We start from the raw sequence: 12425 nt of genomic DNA on the forward strand, positions 1-12425 counted from the left end.
GGGGCAGACACTCATGGGGAAACCGGATATCTCTCCCCCTTCACACTTCCGGCTGGAGGCTTCATTTAGAACGTTGGTGTTGCCTTTTATATATATATATATATATATATATAAGTAGTTTTAGCTCCTGTACTTCTTTTACTTTTTTTTCCCCAGTTCGTTTCCTTTTTTAGGGGGGTAGAGCAGAGATGAGCTAGAGGAGGCGGAGGTTAGGGGAAAGAGCTTGGTACAGTAGATGGTAAGGGGAGGTGACCTGGAGGAGACAAAGGGTAGGAAATGCTGGAGACAACGGAAGTAAGGGGACATGTATGGAAGGGGAGATGAGGGGTAACAGATGAGTGTGTAAGGGAGAGGAGAGCTGAGGACGTGGTAGGGGAGATGACCTAGTAGAGGCAAGACATAGTGAATATGTGAGGGTGGGGTACAACAGAGTAAGGGGATGTGTAGGAGGAGAAATGGACTGGTGGAGATGGGGAAAAGCTGCGGACAAGAGGGTAAGGGGAGTGGAAGATTGGAGAAGATGGGGGAAGCAGTATCTCGAGACACCTAGGGGGCTGGTATGGAAGAGATGAGCTGGGGGAAATGATATGATGATGTCTGGATACGGAGGCATGTGTTGTTGCCTGGGGGTGTAGAAGAACTGAAGGAATTAACACAATATCCCCCCAGGTTCTATATAGTGAGACTTGAGTTGCACACACAAATCAGGTTGTATTCTGATTAGAACATGCAGCTTATTTAAACCACTTTTGATATGGTCTTTCAAAGGGCAGTTAAGCAAATTTTGGAATAATTTATGGCACTCCCTACCCATTGTTATTAGAACAGACAAACAGCTACCTTAGCTCTAGGAAGAAGCTGAAAACTTTTCTCTTCCCTATAACTGACTCCTGATCCACCTTGCACCACTCTCATGAAACCTCCAGAACTGCTATTGATTCCTTATGACCAGATCTCTTCCTCTTCTTATGATCGCCTGCTATCCTTCTAATGCAATGTTCTATCCAATGTAATCTAATTGAGCCCTTACGCCAAGCCCCCTCCCTGCCCGTCTTCAAGTCTTTGCTTAAAACCCACCTCTTCAATGCTGCGTTCGGCACCTAACCCTTACCGTTCAGTGAATCGAGACTGCCCCAATTTGACTGCCCCTATCGGACCGACCGTTGTCTATTAGATTGTAAGCTCTTTGAGCAGGGACTGTCTCTTTGTTAAATTGTACAGCGCTGCGTAACCCTAGTAGCGCTCTAGAAATGTTAAGTAGTAGTAGTAGTAATTGTAAACCGCACTGAACCCTGAAAAGGAGATTTTAGCGGTATATAAGCTCTAGTTTGAATTGAATTATCTTAATAAGCCAATCAGTGCTGATAACTGCCACTTAAGCAATTATTGACACTAATTAGCATTAATTAGAATATATGTGCACAACTAAGTGTATTCTGTAAAGTGATGCATGTAAATTCTAAGACACAGATTGGAAAAGGGTGCGGCCATGGGTAGGGAATGTGCGGGTCATGGGTGTTTCTAAAAACTATGTGTGCTGTTACAGAATACACCCGCTCCACTCCTAATTTAGGCATTTCCATTTACACTGAGTTTTACTTGGCGTAAATGCCAGTGGCTAAATATAGTTGCATGGATGGGCGCTAGGCATATTCCATAAACTGTGCCTAACTTTAGGCATAGTCTGTAGAGTACGCCTAGGTGTATTATTTTTTTTTTGTTTAGCACCGATTTTTTAAGGCGCCATGTGGCGGAGCAGGTGGGGGGAAGAGGGGTTGGTGGTTGGGAGGCTAGGATAGGGGAGGGCAGACTTATACGGTCTGTACTAGAGCCGGTGATGGGAGACGGGACTGATGGTTGGGAGGCGGGAAATACTGCTGGGCAGACTTATACGGTCTGTGCCCTGAAAAGGACAGGTACAAATTCAAGATATGAGTTTATCTTGGGCAGGCTAGATGGACCATGCAGGTCTTTTTCTGCCGTCATCTACTATGTTACTATGTGTGTTGTAAGGGAGTGTGTGAGCTCAGGAGAGACTATTGAAGGGGGATGAGTTGGGGTAGGAAGGGATTGAAGGTGTTGAAGGGATTGACATGAGGGGGGAGGGACAGCGGAAGAGTAATTTTCAAAAGGTTGCCTGGAGTTAGGTACCTAAAGGGTGTGTGCAGTACGCAAATTCTATATGACAATTATATGCATAATTGCTGTTATAGAATACTAGCGTAAGTCCACAGTTCCTACATTTTAGGTGACCTTTTGAGAATTACCCTTACACTGTCTTTCCTCTCCCCTCAGATCAGCCCCCTCAATACTCTCTCCTACCACAACTTACCTCCGTCAACATTCTGTCTCTCTCTGCTCATAACCACCCCCTCCCTCCACACACACACATACACTCATTGTTACTTTCCTCAGTGGTTCTGCACCCCCAGGCCATATCATGTGCCCCCTTACCTAGTCTCCCTCAGCTCATCTCTTCTACATGTCCTCTCTGGTGTGAGCACCTATATTAGCTCATTGGCAGATGTAAATGCTCGCACCCAACTTTAACCAGTCAAGCATATAACTGATAATATTCTATAACCTTAGCACGTAAGCGCTGGGCATTTCCTGACATTCCCATGCCCACATCTCCATAGCAGTTGCATGCTAAAGGAATTACATGCGAAGGTTATAGAATACCGATTAAGCACATAAGCATTGCCATACTGGGACAGACCGAAGGTTCATCAAACATAGTATCCTGTTTCCAACAGTGGCCTGTCCAGGTCACAAGTACTTGGCAAGATCCCAGAACAGTAAAACAGATTTTATGTTGCTTAGCCTAGAGTTAAGCAGTGGCGTAACAGCAAATTGGTGCCAGTTAACCACAATAACAGCCAATGATTAATACTAATCTTAATTTAACAATTAAGTTACGTGCACAATTGGTCGCGTGGTAACCTGTGTGCACAATTTTGCATGCTAAGCACAAAAATACACGATTATAGAAGTAGGGTATATTTGTGTGTGTATGTAGAGGGAAGTGATATACAGCTTTATGATTAGGATTCATGTATTTTCATTACATAATCTGTGGAGCCCAAGATGCAGGTTGCATCATTTTTTCTCTCTCAGTTCAAATTGCTTGACATTGTAGCAGCAACAACAGTGAACACAGCTTGTTGCTTTAAGAAATCCACACTGCTGCATTGGTTGGCTATGTATGATGGACTTCTTTGTATGTGAAAGAAAGTGTCATTGTGAATGAAGGTAGCTGCATCTATTGGTTTCCTATAGGTAGCCATTGTTGTCAGAAACTGTGGTGTTCAAAACGTTCTCGCTTTCTGTGGAATAATCCATTTTGAATATGAGTAAAGGATGGAATACATTAAGAACTGTTTGAGAATCTCTTCAGTCCAAATAATTAGTATATTTATTTTTTTTATTTTTGTTACATTTGTACCCCGCGCTTTCCCACTCTTGGCAGGCTCAATGTGGCTTACATGGGGCAATGAAGGGTTAAGTGACTTGCCCAGAGTCACAAGGAGCTGCCTGTGCCTGAAGTGGGAATCGAACTCAGTTCCTCAGTTCCCCAGGACCAAAGTCCACCACCCTAACCACTAGGCCACTCCTCCACACCTAGTTTGACATCCATTCAAAAATGAAAAATGAGTTGCTGAAATTCTCTGTTCTGTCAGTACTACTGTTCTTCTGGTAGCCACCTACTCTGAAGCAAAAATTAGGTAAAAGTAAGCCAGAAACAGAAACTCTGAAGAAAATGGCACACATCCTTGGACTACTGCAAATTATACCTGCACATAACACAAGACTGCTTGGTTTCCAACATAGAAAAAACAAAAGTTGACTAGTTCACTTCTTCTAATACAATATGTATTATTTTGTGCAAAAAGTATGAACAGGGATGCTATACCGGTGAAACAGATTAGAAATTAGACAACAATCAGCTTACACAGACCCAAGATCAAACACCACAGAGAGAGATCAAGGGAATTTTTTTATTGTAGATCACTTTTCTAGACCAGAGCACTCCATCAATTTTAACATTATCATCAGGATCCTAAAAGAGAAAAACAAACCAGAAACAGAAGACTTTTGAAGTTTAACATGATCAAATACTTGCAACTGACAAGAGAGGTCTCAGTGGAGACCTAAATTTCATAGCATACTAGAAGCTATAAATTTCCGCTCTCACTTTCTGGTCAGTCCAACACATCACCTCCAGCTTTTCTTTTTTTTTCTTCATGCTCTTTAGAATACATTTCGGGGCTTGTTTACTAAGCCACACAGGCAATATACTCTATAGTAACAGTTAATGCAGCATGTTAACTGTTAGCTTTTAATTCAGGAATTAGTACATTTTAACATGAAAAACACCATTTTAGGACAGAGCTGCACCTTAAAGTAAATACACTGGCTGTTACCACCCATTTAACTCTTAGTGCAGCAGATGCCACCTCAAAAGGTGTAATTAATTGGATTGCATGTTGTCTGCAGTGCAGTTAACACATGGTAACAAAGTTTCCTTAGGGTATGCAGCAGATGAATCCAAGAACTGGTGGGTTGTGTCCATCTACCAGCAGGTGGAGATAGAGATTACAAAGCTGAAGGCAGTGATACCAGACGGCCAGCTCCTCCTTCACCTCAGTACATCTCTATCTCCAGCAGGTGGTGGACGGCGCTTCAGCAGCTCCTGGATTTGTCTGTTGGGGATACTCCTGGGTCCTGTGGGCCACTTGAGTTTAGGGGTGTCTGGCTGGTGGAGCTGACTTTGGGGGCATACTCAGTACAGGGTTTCCCTGTCTTAATGCTGTGCTTTCAGTCTGTGTGCCGGTTAGGCAGCAGGCTGCTGCGTCTGTGGGACTCTGCTTCTCCTCCGGAGACGCCTGCTGTTCGGTGAGACCCTGCCTTTCTCTTTTCAGCACGGGGGTATTGTGCTTTAATGTGCGTGACGCTAGTGTTTGAAAGCTGTTCCCGCTGCGGTAGCAGATGCTCCGCAGCAGGACTCAGTGTGGTGGCGTGTTTGAACGCTGGGGAGGGAAGTGCTGAAGTTCTCCTTCCCCGAGCAGCCTTTTCCCGTGCTAAAATGGCAGGAACGCGCGCCTTTTTGCTGGCACGGCCCTCTCTTTTCTCCTGATATCAGCTCTGATCCTTTCCCGCCCTGCGGCCTTGATGTGGGCGGTGGGGGGGTGGCTTCTCCTAATGGACCTTGTGTTCCATTAGAGACTGCTGGTACAGGGGATTCCCCTTTATTTTCTCCAGCCTTTGGTTTCCTTTACCAAAATCACTGTTGAGTTAGAAACTGTTTGCATGTAGCTGGGGCAGTGGCACAAATTTTCTCAAACTGCCCCCACTATGCAAGGGGATCCAAGGGAAGAACAGAACTACTTTAAGCTGTTTCTATATCTTCTGAATCTGAGCAGGATCTCCTCTGCTCTGGGACCCTTAATTTGAACCTTTCTTCTTAAGAGAGTTTGGCCTCAGTAGCCCTTTTTGTGATTGGGGAAGTTTTTATGCCCATCTGGGGCAGATGGGTTGTAAAGGGCTAAGTTTTCCAGAAGGAATCTGATGGTCCTACCATGTGCCTTGTTTTTTTCAGGATGCACGTCACCACTGGGGGCTTCTCTGGGGCAGGGGATTTCTGGCTTGTTCCCTGTCTGGCTCTCTGATGGACCCTGCCCCAAAGAGGGGATGTTTTCTCTCCAGCTCAGCAGTAGGATCCTTTTCTCTCCTGTCTTCCTCTATTCTGAGGGAGTCTTTTCAGGGCAGTCCTTTTCTGCACAAAGGCAGCAAGAATCACCTGAGCTGCCATGTTTGCCCAAGTGGGTACATTGTTAGCAATAGGCCTAGCTGTCTGTGGTGAGTTTAGATTTTCTTTTAGTTCCTGCATTGGCTAAGGCTGTTCCTGGTGTGGTAAACAGTGAACAGCATCAGAGCAGGACTCCTTGTATGTTGGGCAGCGGAAAGGGCCTATTTAGTGTTTTTATTTACAGACTTTTCTGTCCCCTCAGTTTTTCTCTGAGAGCAGTTGCTTGAACAGCTTGGAAGTTTCCCTCCTTCCTTTGTGAAACTCTTTTTTTATACTGGCAGTACAGGCATTGCCTATGAGCACACCACCCTGAGTGTGCCTGATCTCTGATCTTGGAAGCTCAGCAGGGTTGGGCCTGGCTGGTTTCTACTTGGATGGGAGATTATCTGGGAATACCAGGTGCAGTAGGTTTTCTTGTTTTTTCTGCACCTTTTGCTCCTTTACGTTTCTAGGCTTAGTGCCTTTGGCTCCACCTTTCTGTGGGAAATGTTAGTGCTCTGGTCTCCATGGTAATCATGGAACTGCATTGTTGTCATGGGGGCATTTGCTCCAGGTGCAGTAGTTTCAGCAAATCTAGTTTTCTTTTTCTGGAACATGGTTGGCTTTCAGCCTGAAGGTCACATGTTTAAGGCTGGTTTGTGCATCATATTAGAAGCTGTGGCCCTCGGCTCCTTTTCTATGGGGCATATTTTACTTCCGTCTCTCATATTGCTTGCCTTGACAAGCAGTTCTTTCCATAGCTGGGACAGTTTACACTAGGCTACAGTGCCAAAGGTTAGCTGTGGTTGCTTCCCACAGCAGCTCTGCTCTTCTAGTTTTGTTCTCTGACACTGATCAAACTATTGCATTCCAGCTCCAGCCTCCACTGTATCTGTGGCACCTCTAGCTAGCTATTTGTTGCAGTGTCTCTAAGGCTTTTATTGCACTTTTTCTTTGTATTGGACAGCTAGCTATATTCAGAGCTACTTCAATTTAGCAGCATTCTATGCAAGGACAGCATCAGAGTCACCTGGCTCTAGACGAGATCCGAGACTTATCTTCCTGGGTCTTCTCAGAATCCTTGAGCTGGGTGGTCACCCTTCAAATGAGCCACCTCGTCCCATTCCAGACAGCTCTGGTATGATTTTATTTCTTGACTGGGGACTGGAAGATCTAGGTTCAGATTTGGGTGCGCATTCTGCTCAGGGCGCTGAGTCCTCGGGCCTGGCTATGCATTCATATCTTGGGCTCTGTGGCGGACACTTTGGAGGCAGTGCTGTGGGCGGTTTTTATAGATGACATCTACAGCTCTTGCTTCTTGACGGGTGGTCTCCTGTGTTCCAGGAGTGTCAGCAGTGTCTTCCGTGGCTGTTCTCGGTACGCCTGCGCATGAACTGGTGACTTCGCAATTCCTCCCTGTGGAAGGGATGCCTTGGCACCTCCGCAATGGATGGTGGTGGTCACAGATGCGAGTCTCTCGGACTGGAGAGCCCTTTTCCGCCTCCTTCCATCTCCGGGGTGGTGGATGGCACAGGGGACGGTGTAGCTGATCTCCCGCCTGGATTTGCCTTTGGTGCTGTTCGTCTTCTAGCCTTTCAGGACACATTGCAGGCCAGGCGGTGTTTGTTCTGTCTCCCCCGCCTGGACCTGCTTTTGGTGCTGTTCGTCTTCTAGCACTTCAGGAGACGTTGCGGGCTAAGCGGTGCTTGTGCCGTCGGAGAAGATGAGGCGGTGACTGCTTCCTTGACAGAGTGGGACTCTGAGTTAGACTGTGGCCATCAGGGCGCGTTGCCCCCATGGAGTGGGCGGAGGACCTCGTGTTCCTTTTCTACGTGGCCCACTTTTCAGGCTTTTCCTACAGTGAGTTCTCTTTTCTGCCATCTTGTGGTCTCGGCAGAATGGTTATTCCGCACCAGTGCTTCTCCAACATGGCCGCAAGTAGAGAGCTCCGTAGGTAGATCGGCTGTCGTCCTGGCTGGACGCTCAGGTGCCTTCTTTCTTCTGTCATCGGAGAGAGGGTGATTCGGCAGGGCTGGTTCTACTGCTTCCTTAGCCAGAGGACGTTCTTCAATAGTGTTTTCTCTGCGTCCGAGTACTTTTTTTGATTACTCTCCACCGGGGTAGAGTCATTCTGGTAGCTCTGAATTAACCACGGCACCCTTGGTATGCGGATATGGTGAGGCTCCTGGTGGTGCCTTCATTTTAGATCTGCTTGACTCCGGGCTCTTCCTGCTGGGTCCACTCCTGAGTGGATGAGCCCTCTCGCTTGGTTTTTTTGAGAGGCCAACTCTGAGGAACAGAGTTCTTTGGACGCTATGGTTACTGTTCTGTTGCGATCTTGTATGTGGTCCATGGTCCACTGCAACTGCGTATTCTTGGGTGCTGAGGATTTTTTGAGGCTGGTTGCGGCCCATGCTTGGTCTTCATTGCGGGTGTCTGTTCCTCAGCGATTGAGTTCTTTCTGCAGGATGGGTTGCAGAAGGGCATGGTCTGGCCTTGCACTTGGAGGTGGTGCATTTCTTGCAGAGTGCTTTGCTCCTCCGCTGCTGCGATCTTCTTCTCCCTGAAACTTCGTTCGTATTCTCCGAGTCTAGCTTGGGGCTCCTTGTCTACCGAGCATTGCTTCGGACTCCTTTTGTTCCTTTGCAGAATGCTTTGCTTAGCAGCTTACAAGCAGTGTTCTTGGTTGCCAATTCTTCGGCACGCAGAGTGTCTGAATTTTTAGCAGAGCCATGCCGAGCTGTTTTTTTTTTTCTGTAATTTGCTGAGTCTGGAGTGACCTTTGGTTTTGGTTCCTTCTTTCTTTTCCGGTTGTGGTTTGGCTTTTCTTTTTCAGCCTCTCTTTCTTCCCTCCTTTCGGGAGGGGGATTTTCAGGCGGAGTACACTGCACTTCGTCTTCTGGATGTTCAGAGGGATTTCCAATGTTTGCAGATGTTGCATATTTTTCAGCGTTCAGATCTACTCTTTGTCTTTGTCGCTGCTTCTTGCTGTGGGACGGCACCCTCTGGTCTGATCTGATTTTTTTTTCTTGTTGGATTGCAGATACTTTGTGATTTTTTGGAAAGGTTGCGTCCTGCTGCTGGCATTCTAGGCTCGTTTCACAAGTTTGCTATCTACTTCTGGACGGAGTGGGTGTGCTTTCTCTATTCAGATGCTGCCTTTGCAGCGGCGGTTCTGTCTCGGAGAACGGCGACTTCCCACCCTACTTAGGGATTGCTTTGGTACATCCCACCAGTTCTTGGATTCATCTGCTGTATACGCTAAGGAAGGTAAAATTATGCCTTACCTGCTGATAATTTTCTTTCCTTTAGTAGCAGCAGATGAATCCAGGATCCCGCCCTTTTATCAGCCACGCTTGTTTTGCCTATCTGTTCTTGTCCTGGTCTTTAGTTTCCAAAAAAAAAAAAAAACAAAGGAGAAGAGGAAAGCGAACAGAAACCACTGAAGAGTACTCCATCGCAGTCGTGATTTCTTTTAAGTCAGACTGACAAGTTTCTGTTTTGTATGGTTGGCAAGGAAGCTTCCTGGTTTCTTGTCTGATTCTGCTTGCTGATGAGACATGTACTGAGGTGAAGGAGGAGCTGGCCGTCTGGTATCACTGCCTTCAGCTTTGTAATCTCTATCTCCACCAGGTAAGGCATAATTTTACCTTTGTTCACATTAATTCCATGAGCTCTCTGAGTCTTTTACTAAGGCGCGCTCACGTTTTTAGTGCGCGCCAAAAACGTGAGCGCGCCTTAGTAAAAGACCCTCTGAGTGTCTAGAGGAAAAATAACTGTTTAAACATTTATTGGAATAAGACCGAATTTGGTATGGGGAATGATCTAATGAAACATCAAGCTTGAAAATGGGCCAGATATACACAAGCAGAATATACAGTTATCATTATTGGATCGATTTAATACGCTTTTCTTTTCTTTTATTTTTATTTATAGAAATGTTAAACTTATATGCCAAAGATAACCTTGCCAAGAAATAATGCTATTTATCTATTTATTTTTAAAAATGTATATTCTGCACTATCGCTAACATTCTAGGTGGATTACAAAATTACATACATAATAATAAAATCCGTACACATTTTACAATATTACTAACAAATTCAAGACACACAATTTACTCTTCAATATACATTATTTCTGAATGCTGCAATTCCAAGACATTTCAACGAACTATGCTTGTAATCTTGAACAAATTAAGGTTCATTATAGGCTTCAGTAAATAACAAGGTTTTGATTTTCTTTTCTTAAATTTCTTCAAGCTCTGAAGCTCTCTCAACCATTTTGGGATTACATTCCAAAAAGGTGTACCAGCTATATAGATCTTCTTATTTCTATATTCCTCCACCCTAAGATCTTGATATGAGGCAACATCAAAAAAGTATTGACTTTCCGATCTCAGTGATCATCTAGGCTGGTACACATGTAGCTTTTATGCCAATACAGGAGACACCTGTTTATTTTGCACTTTAAACATGTGGTGCAATTTATCCACCTCACTTATGTGAAATATTATTACAAATCTCTAAAAAAAAGTGACTGTATGTTTTTGGATTACTAAATTGTAAAACAAAGAGGAGAGTCTGGTTGAAAAATAAGGCTATGGGGCTCATTTTCAAAACACTTAGACTTAAAAAAAAGTTCCATAGGTTACTATGGAGCTAGATGTGTTTTTATAGTGAATAAGGCACAAAAGGGTGCCCTAAATGACCAGGTGACCACTGGAAGGAATCAGGGGTGACCCCCCCAATGGTCACTGATCCCTCCCACCCCCCACAAATGTGAATACAAATATGATTTAGCAGCCTCTGACAGCCTCGGATTTTAGAGCCATGTCTATTAGAGCAGCATACAGGTTCCTAGAGTAGTGTAGTGGTCAGTGCAGTGCACCATGGAGTGAGCCCTCCAAAACTAATCAGAAACCCACTGTACCCATATATAGGTGCTGTCTTCACACATAAAGGCAATTGTAGTGGTGTACAGTTGTGGGCAGTGGGTTTTGGCGGCTCAGCAGATAAGATAAGGGAGCAACGGTGAGATGTGTACCTAGGAGCATGTTTTTGAAGTCCACTGCAGTGCCCCATTTATCTCCTGGGATGTCTGGGAAACCAGTCTACTAAAAATGCTGGCCTCTCCTACATCCTAATGGTTTGATTTTCTACGTTTTTCATTGGACTTTTTTTTTTGTAAATGGACCAAAAAGCAAAATGTCCAAAGCTCAAACCTTGTTAGAACAGTATTTTTGAAACAAAAGATAGACGGTTTTCTTTTTTTGAAAATGAACTTCTTTCCTATTCAGATTTTGGACATTTTTTACAAAACGTCTAAAGTCAGACTTAGACATCATATCAAAAATGCCCCTCCACGTAACTTTGTAAGTCTAAGTGCTTTGAAAATATGCCTCTATATAGTATATATACACAACTTGCTCACGAGCACATTGCCTCCTGGTTTCTATAAAACTGGACACCAAGAGGGTCTTTTACTAAGCCATGGTAGCATTTTTAGCTCACGGTAGAAATCAGCTGGCGGTAAACACCGAGACACCCATAGGAATATAATGGACATCTCAGCATTTACCACCAGCTGATTTCTACCGCAAGCTAAGAATGCTACCGCGACTTACTGAGAGACCCCCCCCAAATTCGCAACTAGTGTGCAAATGTGGGCACACAATTTATAGAATAGTTCCAGTTGTATGCCTAACTTAATTATTTAAATTAGGTGGCAATTGGCATGAAGTACAAATAATAGCCCATTAGTTGTTAATTGGTGCTAATTGGCACTAATTTGTAGTTACGTGTGTAACTGCACTTAGACACTATTCTTTAAACGTAGCACCACCTAAATACTGTAGCGTGAAACTACAAAGGGGATGTGCCCATGGGTGAGCCAGGTGTGTGTCTTGCAGTTGTACACGTAACCCTCTGCTTCCTCAGCGACCCTCCAGACCGGTCAAGACGCGTGGGTTATGTCCTCCTACCAGCAGAGGGAGACTGAGAAAACACTAAGCTTTTGAAGCCTGTATATATAACCTGTGCAGAACCTCCACTAGCCAGTATTTTCTCAGTCTCAGCAGAGGTAGCAGTTGACAGCCTGTGCAGTCTCCAATAATCTGGTGAGGTAGTTTGTCATTGGGTCGTAGGATTTTTTCCTTCCAAACTTTATTCTGTTGCAGTACCCTGTACGTGTGTGTAAAAAAAAAAATAAATAAATAAAAAAGTGCTTTGGGGCCCTGGGTCTGGTGGGCCCAGTTTTTCCCCCTGGGGTGTTACACCTATGTTTGGGTCCCTCCCCCTGTGCTGCTCTCTATTTCTGTTGGCTTGGCAGCTTTGTGCCTCGGCTGCTTTCTCAGTATTGTAGCCTTGAGTGCCTTACAATTTCCAGATGCCAGAGTTAGAGTACGATGCCTTTAAGGTCAGTTATTCTATGTCATTTTGCTTGCCAGCTTTGTGCCTCGGCTGCTTTCTCAGTATTGTAGCCTTGAGTGCCTTACAATTTCCAGATGCCAGAATTAGAGTACTGTGCCTTTAAGGTCAGTTATTCTATTTCGTTTTGCTTGGCAGCTTTGTGCCTCGGCTGCTTTCTCAGTATTGTAGCCTTGAGTGCCTTACAATTTCCAGATGCCAGAATTAGA

The 12425-nt window shown here is 44.7% G+C and overlaps 1 protein-coding gene across 1 annotated transcript in view; it reads left to right on the forward strand.

The window, feature by feature from the left end:
* MRPS5 (mitochondrial ribosomal protein S5) overlaps positions 1 to 12425 on the forward strand; it is an 89471-nt gene that overhangs the window by 14285 nt on the left and 62761 nt on the right. The window lies entirely within an intron of this gene.

This window comes from Microcaecilia unicolor, chromosome 3 (genome assembly GCF_901765095.1).
Source record: "Microcaecilia unicolor chromosome 3, aMicUni1.1, whole genome shotgun sequence".
In the NCBI taxonomy this organism is placed as follows: domain Eukaryota; kingdom Metazoa; phylum Chordata; class Amphibia; order Gymnophiona; family Siphonopidae; genus Microcaecilia; species Microcaecilia unicolor.